Source organism: Tamandua tetradactyla, chromosome 2 (genome assembly GCF_023851605.1).
Source record: "Tamandua tetradactyla isolate mTamTet1 chromosome 2, mTamTet1.pri, whole genome shotgun sequence".
Classification (NCBI taxonomy): Eukaryota; Metazoa; Chordata; class Mammalia; order Pilosa; family Myrmecophagidae; genus Tamandua; species Tamandua tetradactyla.
Window position 1 is genome coordinate 98,389,926 of NC_135328.1, and position 11,916 is coordinate 98,401,841.

At 40.4% G+C, this 11,916-nt stretch overlaps 1 long non-coding RNA gene across 1 annotated transcript; it reads left to right on the top strand.

The window, feature by feature from the left end:
* Positions 1 to 1,195: 1,195 nt before the first annotated feature.
* Positions 1,196 to 3,209, top strand: LOC143661268 (uncharacterized). Its single transcript, XR_013164483.1, has 3 exons — positions 1,196 to 1,304; positions 1,660 to 1,797; positions 3,124 to 3,209. It is a non-coding gene; the product is annotated as an uncharacterized LOC143661268 (long non-coding RNA).
* The last annotated feature ends 8,707 nt before the right edge of the window (positions 3,210 to 11,916 follow it).

Consider the following 11,916-nt stretch of genomic DNA (forward strand, 5'->3'; position numbering starts at 1 on the left):
CTAGATTGTGATGTGCTCAGTACGCGGCATAAAGAGGGGCTTCAATAAATATCTCTTGAACGAATGAATACAGAGCTGCAAAAGCATATAGGCTAAAATGTGGTGCACTATAATTCCCTTTTCTGTCTTCAAAGCCAAAACTAAAGAGACAGTGGCCAGTATGGAAATGAAGTAAGGATGTTACATTAAAAGATTGTGGAGTTTCTTAGCAACAGCATCTTCTTTTTACAACTGTACTGTATTTTGTCTTCAGTTGTTCTAAAATAGCTCAAGTATTTTGGGTGACCCAGGATATAAGGTAGAAATTAGGAGTAAGCTGCTCAGACCATTAGATTTCACTTCTAGTACTTGCCAACTGTGATGCTGGCTGGGCAAGTCACTTAGAGAGGTCTCAGCCCTGATTTCTCATCTGTAAGATGAATAGTGGTACCTGCCTCACAAGGAGTTATACCTATGGATTAGAGTATTCAATATTTGAAAAAAGAAAGAAGGAAAAAGAAAAGGAAACCATACCTTGAATCAATCATGAACTAGTTATAAGTTTAGGTACTGTTTTAGTTTGCTGACGCTGCCACAATGCAATGTTCTAGAAATGGATCCGCTTTTATAAAGGGGATTTCTTAAGTTACAAGTGTATAGTTCTATGGTCATAAAAATGACCAAAGTAAGGCATCCAGATAAAGAAACCTTGACTCCAAAGAAGGACTAATGTCTGTCACTTAAGAAGTCATGTGGCTGGCATCTGCTGGTCCTTGTTCCCGGTTCCATTCCCTTTAGTTTCTGATTCCAGTGGCTTCCTCTCTAAGTGTCTGTGGGTCCTCACTTAGCAAACTCTGGATTTCATCTTTTAGCTTCTCTTCACTCTCTCTAGGTTCTGGTTTGCTTAACATCTCATGGAAAGGCACATGGTGAAATCTTCTGAGCTCTGGTTCCTGTCGAGCTTCAGTCTGCTCTCTCAGCTCCTGGCATCTCCTGCGGCTTCTACATTCCAAACATCTCTATCTACGTCAGCTCCTTTAAAGACTCCAGAAACTAATCAAGAGCCACCTTGAATGGGTGGAGCCACATCTCCATCTAATCAAAAGGACACATCCTTGGGTATGTCAACTTCCATGGAAACAACCTAATCAAAAGGTCACACCTACAATTGAGTGTTTCACATTGCCATGGAAACAACCTAATCAAGAGATACCACCCTAAAGTATTGGATCAGGATTAAAAATCATGGTTGCCCCCACAGATTGGATTTAGGATGAAAAGAATATGGTTTTTCTGGGATTCGTAACAGCTTTAAAACAGTACAGGTAGCCTAAATTCTCTGGGACAGACCTATTTTTAAAAATATATCTAATGGAGGGGTAGTGGATTACAGGATTTCTTCTGTGCTTAATGTTGACATTCTCTGGTTCATGCTAAATGACAAAAGGTCTGGAGGTTCCACTTTTGCCCAAGAGTGTGTCACTCAAAGCAAATGATAGTGAAGTGCCTAAGAAGCACACCTGTTCGGTTAGAAACATGATTGCTTTTTGTTTTTGTTTGCGAGGAATTTGTTACTGATTGGTGGAATTTGAAAGTATTTTCCTGGTAAGAGACAGACTCAGAAGTCTGGTTTGCTAAGACTCTTTTGGAAGCTGAAACTAATCAAAATATTTATTTTAGCTCTGATAGCTAAGACGCAGCAAGAGAGAGAGTCCAGCATTCATTTTGATGAAGGTGTAATTATGTCTGCTAACCTCTTGTGTGCCACGTTCGACATCTGTCCCAGGCCACCCATCTGCTCAAACACCTGCCTAGTCTGTGAGTATTTGGTACAACAGTACTTAAGGCCTACCCTAAGGGCACCCAGGGCTCCCCATCACCATCCAAGGACAATAGAGCCTTGTTCCTCCTTTCATTACCTACAGACACTGCTGAGGGAAGCACTTTCCTAGTTTCACCTTCAGTGAGATCTGTAAAACTGTGCAAAAGAGAAAGGAAAAGAAGATAAAAAAATAAAGAATTGAGTATCAATTTTTTTTGGTATCGTAGAGGTGGGAAAACTATACTTCCTGAATGATTAAAAATACCTTGAAGTAGTCTAAAGTCACAAAGGCAGTGTAAATACTCACTGTGTATTCAAATGGTAAAACCTAAAAATGGTGCCACCATAGATTACCCAGTGCGATGGGCTCGATGCTTTTACTTAGATTACCATGTTGCTCCTTGCTACTCTCCAATGTAGGTATTTTTGTGTATATTTTCCAAATGAGGAAACCGAGGCTCTGAGAAGTTCAATGCCTTAGGAGGCAGTAAGCAGTGTGCTAAGGCTTCGATGTCAGTCCATGGGTCAGTCCCATCTCCCCTACAAACCAACAGTGTGAGCCAAGTTACTTAGTCTTGCTAACCTCCTGTTTTTGTCATCAATAAAGGTGTGTGGGCGGGGGAGGTGACAGTCGTTAATGGACTACTTTTACTTGTGAAGATTCAGTGAGTTAATATAAGTAAAATGCCTGACAAGTCACCTAGCACATGAGATACAGTGAATCAAGATTTGCTCTTATCATCTTCAAAGACCACACAAAACTAGGGGGGTGGCAAAGTTCATAAAGTTTCCATATGTTCAGCTTTCGAAAACTAAATTCAGAAAAAATAACTGGAAGTAGAAAGGGATGAGCAAAGGAGAATTAAGAACTGGAAAGAGACTAGCCACTCCCTCCTGCATCTGAGTTTTACCCTACTCCCATCCTTTGATTCCCATCCCAAACCCTGACTGAAAATCTGCTTGATGAGCTGAGAAATGTTTGTATCATGAGAGGAGACAGGCTTCTAGAATTCTCAACCTTGATGGTGAAAAGAAATTACAGTGCACATAATAAATTGTTCATCACCACCACCAAACAGTCTTTTCTCTCATGTGTCCCCTCTCCCTCTCCCTCTCTTCACATGGTTCTTGTTCTTAAAGAACCAGCTCACATCCCACCACCTCCACAAAGCCTTCTCCCCAGGATTCTGGTCTCTCCTTTCTCTGGTTGCCAAAGCATTTAATTTAGTTTTAGTTTAACATTTAATTGATGTCTCCGTTTATGGTCTGTATGGATTAATCTCTCCTAACTAGATTATGCACTCCCTTTGTCTTCCTCACAGGGTTTGATGCCAACTTGAAAACTTATGAGGCTCTAATTAGATATATGCTTTGTACAATTCTTGTTGAGAAATATGGTCTTGAGGACGGAACTAAGAACTTGGCACAGAATTCTAAGATTTGGTCTCTACCTTCAAGGTGCTTTCATCCCAAAAGAGAACAAGGTACACAGCATTTTATAAGTGGGAGACACTATGACTGAGAGGTTGAATGTGAGTTCTAGAGTTACTTTATCTCTCTCTGATCCTTGCTTTCCTTGATAGTAAAGTGAACATAATAGTAAGAGTCTTTTTCTGGTTTAAGTGAGATAATGCATGTGTCATTTTCCGTGCTGAGCCCTGCATATACTAACAGCTCTTGGTAGGTTCAGAAATGTGAAAAGCGGTTGTTCAAGTGCCAGGGTAGAACAACACACACTTCAAATTCAAACTCAGTAGTCTCACCTGGACACATTCCAAGTACAACCTGGACTTTTAAATTTTTTTTTTTTTTTTTTTTTTGCCTGGGCAGGCACCGGGAATCGAACCCAGGTCTCCGGCACAGCAGGCAAGAACTCTGACTGCTGAGCCACCGTGGCCCGCCCTTTAAAATTATTTTTTTAAATATTTTATGCTAAGTGTATACCTCACAGTAGAAATAGACACATCTGCCTATGCCAATTTCTATGTTGTAGGGATTCCACCACGTGTAGTGGTCTGGGGGGAAAGAAGAGAAGATGAAGAAGTGGAAAGAAGCTCATTTCTGGGCAGTCTCAGAAAGGGGGCATCTCTGATAGTTGAGGCCGTTTATTTCCCTCTCCTAAATCACAGAGATGCATGAATTGGAGACACATCAATTAGCCGCATTCTAGATAGTGAGCCTGGAGGACTTTTATTGCTGTTTATTCCATCATGTGAAGAGCATAAGGTTGAGTACACCGAGCAGCAGCAAAACTGTGCTTCGTTTTTTCCAACAGAGGGCCCATTTCAACATAGGCAACATTTCTTTTTTCTGAGACTGCTCTGAGGAAAACAAGCAGGCAGATTTGATATTACTAAGCTGGAATCATCAGTCTGCAGAGGTATCTTGTAGGATAGCATTGTGGTTTGTGGGAGCAGTTGTGAGCAAACTTGGCACAAGGAGGGGAAGAAACCAGCTTTTTGGGAAATGACTTTGAACACATCACCATACACTACTAAAAGAGTTCCAGCAGTCTTCTGAGTAGTTAGTGACTAGGTTCCCAGTGGCTACTGGTCCTGTTGGAAATACTAACACTAAATACATAACACTAAAATGAAGCTTTCCCAGCTATTGCATTTAGATTCAGGGTGCCAGGGCTAGCAGGGATTTCTGGTTCAGAGGCACCTGACCCGAATTTAACTGGTGTTTTTGGTGAACTTGTTGACAGAGTGGGGACACCTGCCATGAAAGAGCCAAATTAATCTTATTAATATGCATCCCTGCAGCTGGGGAAGTTACAATGCTAAGTTGCACTTGGTTGAATGATGGTTTTGAATGTAACCATCCTCCTCGCTTGACTGAAGGTAAAAGAGAAACACCTGCAAGTAGAGATCCAACAGAAACACACGTTTAAATACATAGCGGAAGCCTTTGTAGGCTTTGCTGATAACTTGAAACCCTATTAGGAAGATGATGATGAGGTAGGTGTCCTAATCAATGTTTACTCTGTACCAGACACTGTTTTCAGGGTCATACCTGTATTATCTGAGTCCGCATTATCTTTCTGTGAAGTGGGTACTATGATCTTCCTTTTACAAGTGAGGTGCCAAGGAACAGAAAGGTCAGGCACCTTCCTAGAGTCCCACAGTCTGAAAGTGTGGAGGCAGGACCTGAACCAAAATTAACCTGAGTCCAAAATCCCAGTTCTGTCTACCAAGCTGCCACTGTCAACCAACCACTAAAGTAGCCTTCACTGACAGCAACACACACTGACCACCTGCTGAGTCCAGGGGAATGCGCAAAACCCAGTGGGGGCAGAAAGTACAAAATATATTTGTAATATACTACTGAAAAACCAGTGACCTATTTGTGTGGTTACTAAACTGTATTAGACTAAGAGTCATCTCCCAAATAAAATAGTAATCCTTCTGAGAGTGGAGACCATATTCTGTTTTCTAACCAGAGAACTTTACTTGGAGGCTTGTATCTGGTAGGTATACCTTCTTCTAACAGCCAGTTCTCAATGCTGAAGGGAGGAGCTTGAGGCCATGAGTTATGGTCCCAGCCCTGCTCCAAACTAGCTCAGTGCCCTTGTCAATTCACCTCCTCTGCTAGTCTGAAATTGTATATACCCCAGAAAAGCTTACGCTTAAAGCTAATCTGTTCCCATGGATACGGACCCATCATTAGTAGGATCTTTTGGTGAATGAGATCTTAAGTTGAGATGTGACCCATTCATTCAAGATAGGTTTTAATCCTCTTACTGGAGTCTTTCATAAAAGGTTAAAAGATGGAGGAAGACACAGAAAAAGAAAAACCAGAGGAGCTCAGAGAGAAAAACTAGAGAAGCTGAGAGACAAGGACACAGAGAAGCTCAGAGAGGAGACCACTGATGCCAGAAGTTGGAAGCGAAAAAACCTAGGAGAAAAGGGAGAGACCAGCAGAGCTCGCTATGTGCCTATACACGGAGGAGTTAAGGATCATCAGTAGCCGATCTGGGAGAAGGTGTCCTGTTGATGCCTTGATCTGGACATTTTCACAGCCTCAGAACTGTGAACTTGTAAACTAATAAATCCCCATTGTAAAAGCCAACCAATTTCTGGTATATTGCATTTTATCAGCTTTAGAAAACTAAAACACCTCCCCTTTTTGGACCTCAATTTCCTAATCTGTAAAAATAGGAATATAAAAATAAGTATTTAACTGATTGATTTAATGTATTCTTTAGCCTACTCCACAAGGTTTGTGGAGATCAAATGAGGTAATTGTATGAAGGTGCTGTAAGAAATGTCTTTATGACCTTTATTCCTCACAAGTGCTATAAGAAATCAGGGAGTGGATATTAATGAGGGCTGAGGCCTCTGGGATGACTTCATGGAAGCATGGGGAGAAAGGAAGCTATGGAATCTTCTGGATTCTAGAAGGCTTAAACTGGTCAGTTCCCATTTTTTGGTGGGTCATAATCAAAGCCTGGTGGATGAAGTATGGATCCAAAATTCTGTCCAGCTTTGGCTTCAAGGGTCTCCTTATTTGCTGAAAGTAGCCTTGCCACTTCTCTTTGCTGTGGGCTTTACGGACTTCCTCCTCTGCTTGTCTCTCCAAACCTTAACAGTGACATTTCCTGGAGTCAGGGCAGCATTTGATCAACAGCCAGGATCTGGATTAGAGTTCCTCTTATTAGGACAGGCAGCTTCACCACTCTCAATTTTCCTCAGCCACAAATTAGTACCAACCTCATAGGTTATTGTGAATATTAAATCAAGTCATTCGTATACAGAGCTTAGCCCAGTGGCTGGAGTAAATGTAGGCCATTGTTAATATTATTATTACTCTATATTGTAATTACTGTATAACTCCTAATCTTCTACCAGCCTCACCCCTAAATACATTTGTTTTTAGCTTAAGTTCAATATCCTAAAAAAAGATATTTTATGAACTTGGGAAAGGCTAGTGAAATCAGTAAACCAAAAATCGCTAAAAAGGTATCAAACAAGAAGCCAGAATTATCACCCTCCCTAGATCCAGGTTCTTCCCCGATAAACTAATTGAAAAACATAAATTAAGGTAGACATAATGTCCCTCATTAGATTATGAATAAGGGACATCCAAGGGATTTTATCTCTAAAGTCCCACAGCGGAGAGCATTAGAGAGAGGAAACTTATTGTGACGCAGTCAGTGTAATTGGTTCTCATTTGCCTTAAATTTCCAGCCTTCTGTAATCCCAAATTCAATATCCCCAGGCATCCCCTGAACAAAAGTACACTTTGAATAATTACAAATACTCTATACTTTCCAGATTCAACATCCAAAGCCCATGAATTCCTTCCAACAACAACAACAAAAAAAACTGAACTAAAAGGAAAAGAAATTTCAACAAAACTGTTGATTTGTGTTATCTCATTAAATACCTTCAGGGTTTATAGGTTTTGGGAAAGTTTTCATTTATGCAGGGAGTGGAAGGAGAAAAGAAGTAATGCTACTAAATATTTCTTAGATTTCCAGAAATATTGATAGAAAACCCTTGCCCAGAAAGCTTCCTTTCTTCCTAGAAAAACAATGTTCCTCATCTTTCCCTGGAGAATTCTGAGTCTTTCTCAAGCAGTCAGATGCCAATTATTCCATCAGCCATTCTGCCAATGGAGTCACTGGGACTTGAAGAGAGGAAGTAAATTCATGTAGCACATCCTGTAATGTCTAGCCAAGGACCACATTTCACTGAGGTCTATGAAAATTTGATCTGAGCGAATACCCACTCCTTTAAAAAAAAAAAATCTATCGGCAGCCATTTTGTTTCAAGGATTCAACATGAAGTAGACCCAGATACCTCTTCATTGTGGAAGGCATTTCCTTGAAATCAGCCAACCTCTTTGTAAAAGATCATAGGACAGAAGAAAGTGAAATGCTCTGTAGTGAAATAGAATTAGACACTGCCTTTCAGGTCCATAAGAGATTTGCCCTCTGGCTGCATAGTAAAAGCCTGAAAAGTTCAGACTGGCTGAGCATGTTTATGGTCACATAGAAACCATCCTTCTGTTTGTGTAAAATTTGTTTTGTCTGAATTTATTTGTCAGTCAGTATCTTTCCTGGTGAGGGATATGACCCAAAATGCAGTAAAGAACTCAGGAGTTGGGAAGGTAAAAGCTTTGAGTCCTGGGGCTTCCATTAAATACTGTGGGATCTTGGGCAAGTTACTTAACTTCTCTAAACCTCAGTTTCTCATCTCTAAAGTTGAGATTACAATAGTTTCCACCCCACAGGGATGTTAGAAGGACTAAATGAAATTTTAAAGGCTCAGTAAATCCTAACACCTGCTACGGTATTTTATTGAGGTCTCATTGAACTAGATGCCTAGGAAAAAGGTGACATTTTTTCATCTCAACATTTTATAAAAATCATGAAAGAGAAAAATATATCATACAATGTTAAATAGGTCAGGATGGCTTTATTCAAAGATATGCAACAGAAAGACTAGAAGGCTGTGGTAATAGCGAGATAGCAGGAGGCTGTCACAGTGGGGAAGAGAGAAAGCACAACTCCACTGAAGCAGAGGTCAGTTGAGTTTTTAAGGACTGGGGTGAGCTAGTGGAAGAGTATTGGAGGGAGGAGTTTTTCCATTACATGGAGTTGTCTCCTGAGCTGACTGTTGAGGCTGGCTGGAACATGTACTTTGTGGATTCTATAAGGACCAGGGTGAGGTCAGAGGCCTAGAGTCATGGAGGAGCCTGTCTAAGGTTTAGTCAAGCTAAGGCCATCTTGATCAGTAATGCAAGGGGTGGGGGATTTCTTAACATCATTGTTTTCCAGAATCCCAGGATTCAACTAAAATTGAACATTGTCATGATTTTAACATGATCTATGTATTTCCTAAAGATTATAATGACCATGTAACTTCAGTTTCCCCCAAGATGTTCTACTTTGGAGGGAGTAAAGAAAAAATACTGTTCATCCTGAACTGCAGTTATCTACTTTCTGGCTGCAAATAATCAACTATCCTCCAGTTTCCACTGTCCCTTCCCTTCAGCCACACTCGGGTCAACCCATAGCCTGTGTTTTAGATCTCATACTCTCCCATCTTCCCAGGAACCTTAACTTGTATCAGCTATCTCTTCTCTCCTCTCAACTGAGTCCTTCCCATTAGTATTCATGGTCCCTTCATATTAGAGAATATCTTCCCTCCTGCTCCTACCCCATTTCTCTCTTTTCCTTCAGAGCCAAACTCTTTAAAATGATGTACTCGTTGTTGCCATTTTTTTACACTTGACTCACTTCTTATTTCATTACCATCTGGCTTCTAGCCCCAGTGTTGCACACAAAAAAAGCCCTCACTAAGATCCCTAGTGGTCTCCATGTTGTTAAAACCAAAAGACCTTGCTCAGTCTTCATCTTATTGACCTCACATTGGCATTGGATACAATGTTTCATGGACTTCCTTGGCTCTGGGACACTACACTCCTGGTTTTCCTTCTACCTCTCTGGCTAATCCTTTTCTCTCTCCATTTATGGTTTTCTCCACTTCCTTTCACTAAATGTTGATCTTCCCTATGTCAGTCCTATACCTTCTTCTTTTCTCACTCTTTCTGGGAAATTAGCAATCATGGTTTCAATAATCATCTATGTGCCAACAGGCACCAACTTATATCTCCAGTATAGACCACTCCTCTGTGTTCCAGAACTATATGCCCAACTACCTATTACATCTCCATCTGGAAGGTATTCATCTTTAACATGTTCAAGACCAAATTCATGATCTTCCCCAGCAAACTTGTTCCTCTTGCTTTGCTCCTTATCTCAACGACTAGCACCACTGTCCATCCAGTGTATATTATCCTTGATACCTCCTCCTCACTCATCACCAAGGCCTATCTCTTTCACTTCTGTTCTGGTTTGCTAGCTGCCAAAAAGCAATATACCAGAAATGGAATGGCTTTTTAAAAGGGAAATTTAATAAGTTGCAAGTTTACAGTCCTAAGGCCATGAAAATATCCCATGAAAGCAAGTCTATAAGAAGGCCCAAATTAAGGCACCAACAAGAGATTACCTTCACTCAAGGAAGGCTGATGAAGTTCAGGATTTCTCTCTCAACCGGAAAGGCAAATGGCAAACATGGCAATGTCTGCTGGCTTTCTCTCTAGGCTTCTTATTTCTTGAAGCTCTCCTGGGGGCTTTTTCATTCTTCATCTCCAGAGGTCTCTAGCTCTGTGGGCTCTTGGCCTTGTGGCTCTGCTGTTTTCTCAGATTTCAAGCCTTTTCCAAAATGATTCTTTTAAAGGATTCCAGTAAACTAATCAAGCCCCACCTGGAATGGGTGGAATCACATCTCCCTCTATTCAAAAGTTCATACCAACAATTGGGTGAGTCACATCTCCGTGGAGATAACCTAATCAAGTTTCCAAACTACATTATTGAAGAGGGATTAAGAGAAACAGTTGCTCCCGTGAGACTGGATTAGGATTAAAGCATGGCTTTTCTAGGGTACATGAATCCCTTCAAACCAGCACAACTTCCTAAATGTCTGTCAAAACATTCACAATTCTAACATTTCATTGCCATCACCCTCACCTATGCTGCCATGATCTTCTTCCCCAATCAGTCTGCTTTGCCACCTCCATTCCTTTCTCCACACTGCAGCCAATCCGGTCATGTTCTTCCTTAAAACTTCCCAATAATTTCATACTGATCATAGGAAAATGACCAAAATTCTTGATATGGCTTGACAAAGACTGCTTTTCCACAATACCTATGTTCTACTTCTTCCATACAAAAAGCCTATATTATTAGAATGGCAATATATCTTACTTTAAAAAAAAGGCATTTCCCAACTTTCCTTACAGATAGTGATAACCTATGAGATGCAAGCAGAACTTGTTAAATGGAATGGAAGCCAGGAACGTCCTTTTATCCTTGCCCTTTTGGTTCTTCATGCCTGGAATATGTGTAATGACTAGAACTCCAGGAGCCATCTTCAAACTTTGAGGATGCAGTCTAGAACTAAAGATTGTAGAGCAGAAAGATGGAAGAAGCCTACCTAGGTCCTGGTCACTTTGTAGTATCACCATATGTCTTGACTGCCTACTTCTGGACTTATTCTATGGAATAAAACAAAATCCTTATTGTTTAAATGCACTATAACTGGATTACTGGCACTAGAAGTTGAACTCAATTTCTCACCCATAAACACAGGATTTACAAGACCCTACATGATGTGATCTCTGCTCCATCTTATCAATGTCTTCTTACCCCACTCTCATCCTTGTGCTTTTTGATACAGGCACACTGACCTGCTTTCAGTTGTTCAAATGCATCATGATGCTTTCCTGGATGCTCTTCCTTCTCTACATAGGAATTTCCTCCTTAGCTCTTCATCCTCTAGTCTGACCTGATTTACCTTTAGTCACCCTTCAAATTCTAGTTGGAACACAACTTTGTTAGAGACATCCTCCCTGAATAGTCATCTTTCCTTCTTCACTTTCTCCCCACATTTCCCCTCCCCACTCCCCAATCTAGAATGGTTTCCTTTGTTATAAGCCACTTTGGAACTATATTCTTTTGCTTCAGAATACTTTACTTAGGTTTAGTAATTCAACATTCGTTGTGTCAGGGTTTGAGAAATATGTCTCTCCTATTATATTTAAATGTCATGAAAACAGCCATGTCTGTTTTTCTTCAACAAGTTATTCCCAGCACCTTGCACAGTCTTTAGTATAAATTAGGGGCCTAATAAATATTGGGCAAATAAATGAATGAGTTAAAACTGCTGGTCCCTTTTTCATAATCTTTATCAGGTTCCCTCATTTTCTCTTGCCTCAACCACTCTTGCCAAAACAAAACAAAAAAAACCTCTTGCCAAAAAGAAAGAAAAACTCAATAACCTTGCATTAACATTTGCATGGTGTTTCATGACTTCAAAAAACTTCATACAAATTTTCTCAATTTCATCCTTTCCAATAGCTTGTCAGATAGGTAAACAGTGTCAAATCTTTTCAAACATGTCTTTCAACATAAAATCAGTTCTCATTGGCCTATTTAAATGCTCACCTGTGTTTGTGAGCCCATTCTCTCTTATTTAAATCTAAATCTTGAACCCCAACAATAAACTGCAGTTTGGGGAATTATTCAGCCACTCTCTGGCCACCCA